The sequence below is a fragment of the Pseudophryne corroboree genome, chromosome 10 (genome assembly GCF_028390025.1).
Source record: "Pseudophryne corroboree isolate aPseCor3 chromosome 10, aPseCor3.hap2, whole genome shotgun sequence".
In the NCBI taxonomy this organism is placed as follows: Eukaryota; Metazoa; Chordata; class Amphibia; order Anura; family Myobatrachidae; genus Pseudophryne; species Pseudophryne corroboree.
Genome location: NC_086453.1, coordinates 320,452,877 through 320,458,075, shown reverse-complemented (window position 1 = coordinate 320,458,075; position 5,199 = coordinate 320,452,877). Strand labels below are relative to the sequence as shown.

Below are 5,199 nucleotides of genomic sequence, written 5' to 3'. Positions count from 1 at the left end.
TCGGAATGACCACCTATATGCAGTACTGTAGATCACAGGGTCTCACTGAGCTAAGTAGAACCACTGTGGTGTCCTGACACAGTGACAATTTATTTTCTGCAATTATCACTAAACATAGTTTTTCTTAGCACTGCAGTTCCATTAAATTCTTTAAAATCAAAATCCTAAAAGGATAGCTGATGCCTTTTGCATATAGGAATTCAAGTAGGTATGTAGCAGGAAGCCAAAAGATAAGACAGAGCCTTAGGCAGTGCCGTAACTAGACATTTTAGCGCTCTGCGCAAGAAACAGCATCGGCGCCACCACCACCAAATATAAAACAGGGCCAATACGCGCCTCAGGCGCGTGGCAAAAATATAGGGGTGTGGATTCATGGGGAAGGGGCATGGCCACATAGCTCCCTTTTACACAGTACGCCAGACAGAGCTCCCTTTTACACAGTACGGCAGGTAGAGTCCCCTTTTACACATTAGGCAGGTAGAGTCCCCCTTTTACAGTACGGCATGTAGAGTTCCCCTTTTACACATGTGTGTGAACCCAGGGCATGAAATCATTGGCAATGAGTATAAGACCCCTGGCAACGAGCATGAAACTGATGAAAACGAGCATGGAACCCAGGGCATGAAACCATTGGCAACGAGCATTAGACCCCTGGCACTGAGCATGAGACCCCTGGCAATGAGAAGGTAATTTAAAAATAATTGTAAGGGCCTTACTGTGGGTAGAATTTCACAAAGAAGGGTGTGATTCCGCACCAGTCCAAAGGATTCAGACAAAATTATGTAGTACCAGAATGAAATATAATGTACAGGATTAATTCCTATTATTTGAACCTGGTGGTGCACCCAGAGTCAGAGAAAAACTTGAAGGAAAATTGGTTTGCAGAAGACTCTTGTGTGGATGCACTCTTATGTTGATTTGTATTATGAAGATATTAAAACATAACTTTTATTAACTAATTAATTTAAGAAAATATCCACATTTAACCACACTTAATCAGTACAATATACTGGTATCCATATGTGTACATATGACTCCACCAACCAACATCTCTGAGAAGTGCCACATAATAAATGGTGTGGCTAATCAGAGTAGAAGGGCTGGGGTGAGTGCTAAGAATAATAAATCAATTAAATAATTGATAGGAAAATTTTGGAAATGTTCTGGTTAGTCTATACTGATAGACTTATCGGGGGATGCAGACACTTTAGCTCTGCACCTTGATCCCATCCAACCAGCACAAGCACAGCTTGTGTTAATGAGACCTGCAAGGGTCAATGGACTGGACTATTATAAGGAGTATAAATCCTAATTGATAGTATCAGGACTTATCAATTTTAAAGTCTCAGGGAAAGAAAGACCTTGAGAGAAATATTCAGTGTAGACATATAAAGAGATGATGAGGAAGTTATGACGAGGAGAAAAGAAAAGAGAAGGAAAGAATGGTGATCCTGCTGTTGGTGTAAAGTCAAGACAGGTCATGAATTACAACACCGGGTATTCTCTGAGGGTCCCCCTCACAGATACTGACCCAACCCACCACCGTTTTGCTTCCAAGATCGGACGAGATCGGGCTCTGTCGGTGGGGTATGGTAGTAATTTCTTAGGCCTAATCTGGCCAACTCACCAATGAGAGTGCACCTTGGGGAGAATTCAGCTCTGAACCAAAGTTTTTGCGGATCTACTGTCTATGTTAGGCACAGGATTGACCCCGTGGATCATAAATGAGAGTCCGCAGATATGAATATGGAAAGCGGAAGAAGAAGAGACGGAAAAAGAAGTTGGGGAAGAGGGAAAAAAAAGAGAAGAGAGAGGGAAAAAGGGGGGAGAAAGAAAAAAGTAAGTGAAATAAAGACGTATCAGATGTCAGCACATGATATTATGGCAGCACTGTGCCGAATTGAGGTTGTAATGCACAAAACAGAATGATTAGCAGTGTAAAATATGTTGGGCCGTCACCCTCTTTAAAGCACAACAAAGCAAGGAGGGGGCACACTGGCCCTGATAAATGCTATTGACCCAATTTCTCACACATAAATACACGTTGCATATCAAAGCAGGATTGTCTGAAAAAGGGTTATTAGAGCCAGGCAAATTCAGTATCCATAGACATTGGTGGCTGAAGGAAAATAAATGGTAAATCAATCTTGAAAATAACAGTCTCTGCCCAGATCACTGGGTCACCCACAATAGAATCAGATGGGTGCAAATATGAAACTGAAAATCTTATTGGACAGCCTCCTGGCATGCACTGGAAGTGAACAAGCCCGCAGGACGGGTGAAACGCGTTTTCCAGCGTGGACCACGGACATGAGGAGCAGCTTCAGATCCTGTTAATCCCAGACTGACCCAGGGACCTGGGCAGGGACCGGTATATTTTTTACCCAGATAACAGACCTTGTGCAGCAATAACCATGGCACAGATGTAGACATCTGATTTCCCCACAATTTAGATTCGTACTAACTCCCAAACTCGTTTACAATTGAGGCACGCAGGCATTTGACATTTTCTGGACAGATACCTGATCAGCACAATCAGTTATTTCTTTCAATCAGTATTTCTCCCCAGGAGGCTGTCCAATAAGATTTTCAGTTTCATATTTGCACCCATCTGATTCTATTGTGGGTGACCCAGTGATCTGGGCAGAGACTGTTATTTTCAAGATTGATTTACCATTTATTTTCCTTCAGCCACCAATGTCTATGGATACTGAATTTGCCTGGCTCTAATAACCCTTTTTCAGACAATCCTGCTTTGATATGCAACGTGTATTTATGTGTGAGAAATTGGGTCAATAGCATTTATCAGGGCCAGTGTGCCCCCTCCTTGCTTTGTTGTGCTTGAAAGAGGGTGACGGCCCAACATATTTTACACTGCTAATCATTCTGTTTTGTGCATTACAACCTCAATTCGGCACAGTGCTGCCATAATATCATGTGCTGACATCTGATACGTCTTTATTTCACTTACTTTTTTCTTTCTCCCCCCTTTTTCCCTCTCTCTTCTCTTTTTTTTCTCTCTTCCCCTACTTATTTTTCCGTCTCTTCTTCTTCCGCTTTCCATATTCATATCTGCGGACTCTCATTTATGATCCACGGGGTCAATCCTGTGCCTAACATAGACAGTAGATCCGCAAAAACTTTGGCTCAGAGCTGAATTCTCCCCAAGGTGCACTCTCATTGGTGAGTTGGCCAGATTAGGCCTAAGAAATTACTACCATACCCCACCGACAGAGCCCGATCTCGTCCGATCTTGGAAGCAAAACGGTGGTGGGCTGGGTCAGTATCTGTGAGGGGGACCCTCAGAGAATACCCGGTGTTGTAATTCATGACCTGTCTTGACTTTACACCAACAGCAGGATCACCATTCTTTCCTTCTCTTTTCTTTTCTCCTCGTAATAACTTCCTCATCATCTCTTTATATGTCTACACTGAATATTTCTCTCAAGGTCTTTCTTTCCCTGAGACTTTAAAATTGATAAGTCCTGATACTATCAATTAGGATCTATACTCCTTATAATAGTCCAGTCCATTGACCCTTGCAGGTCTCATTAACACAAGCTGTGCTTGTGCTGGTTGGATGGGATCAAGGTGCAGAGCTAAAGTGTCTGCATCCCTCGATAAGTCTATCAGTATAGACTAATCAGAACATTTCCAAAATTTTCCTATCAATTATTTAATTGATTTATTATTCTTAGCACTCACCCCAGCCCTTCTACTCTGATTAGCCACACCATTTATTATGTGGCACTTCTCAGAGATGTTGGTGGGTGGAGTCATATGTACACATATGGATACCAGTATATTGTACTGATTAAGTGTGGTTAAATGTGGATATTTTCTTAAATTAATTAGTTAATAAAAGTTATGTTTTAATATCTTCATAATACAAATCAACATAAGAGTGCATCCACACAAGAGTCTTCTGCAAACCAATTTTCCTGTGGGTAGAATTTGTAAGGGACATTGTGTGTGGAGCATAAAATGGTGTCAAGGGCATAACTGTATGTGGCATTTTGTTAAGAATGTGTTTTAAGAATGGAGTTAGAACCGGAACTGAAAACCATTTCTCCTCTCTTCACAGGTAAAAACACCATCCTCATTCTTGTATATCTGAGTCTCTCATCTCTCTCTGGCTACACTTTTCACACCCCAAGGAAGTTTGTCTGCAAATGTCTGTAATCCTTCTTCAATGCAAAATAACCTCTGTTAATTAGCTGAACTTCTGATTGCATACCTCCCCCTTTGCCAGCTGATATAGTTGGAGCATTTAAGAGCAATATTATCAAGGCCTGCAATCAGGACTTGGCCTGCTTGCAATTGTGAAGAATGCATTTGTTAAGAATGTGTTTTAAGAATGGAGTTAGAACCGGAGTTTGAACTGGATTTGGACTACGCTAAAATCTCGAATAAAACAATTTCCCCAAACACTGCAACTCAGGACCATCATGTGGCCTCTCCTCACCTCTGCCTTGAGAACACCAGGACCAATGCCTACTACTTCTCTGTCCAAGAACATCATGACTGCCCCCAAGACTACCCCTCAAGCTGAGCAGGGAACTGAGGAGCGTGCGCATCAGGACCAGATTTTGCTGGGTCAGTTCCATTGGACATTAGTGTGTACTCCACATTCTTACACCCACCCGCACTGCTCCCTACACTCTCACACCCACCCGCACTGCTCTCATGAGACCAGGACATTTACCATTTTCACAAATTAATGTTTTCCTGCAAATGTGTCTATCTCTTCTTTCTTCTTACAGGGTACTTTCCCCCCACTGTGTGCTATTCCTGTAATGTGTACCTCCATTGGTTGCACACCCTGCCAGCAGTAACCTACACAGTGCGCCTCACATGGCTGCCTCGGATGGTTCCTCCATGGGCAGGGTGTGCTTCATTTGGATCTTTCCAAGCAGGGTATAGCATACTCCTACACTCGTGTCAGTTTTCCCGTGAATGCATTTGGCCCTTGTATGGCTCATCTCCCACTGTGTAACCTTCGTAGTGCGCCCAACATGGCTGCCTTATCTGGTAAACTTGTGGATGGGATGAAAAATACATGGACCTGATGGTTTTATTGGAACACTACTCTGAACCTAAGGACTCTGCAATCTCCCCGTTTTGTGTTCTCTTCTAGGGGTGGACTATTCCACCCTGGGTAATCCTACGCAGTGCGCCTAAGATGGCTGCCGCACCTGG

General features: G+C 42.9%; 1 pseudogene; it reads left to right on the top strand.

Moving 5' to 3' along the window:
• Window positions 1-3,209: 3,209 nt before the first annotated feature.
• LOC134967162 (5S ribosomal RNA) lies at window positions 3,210-3,328 on the top strand (annotated as a pseudogene).
• Window positions 3,329-5,199: the final 1,871 nt, after the last annotated feature.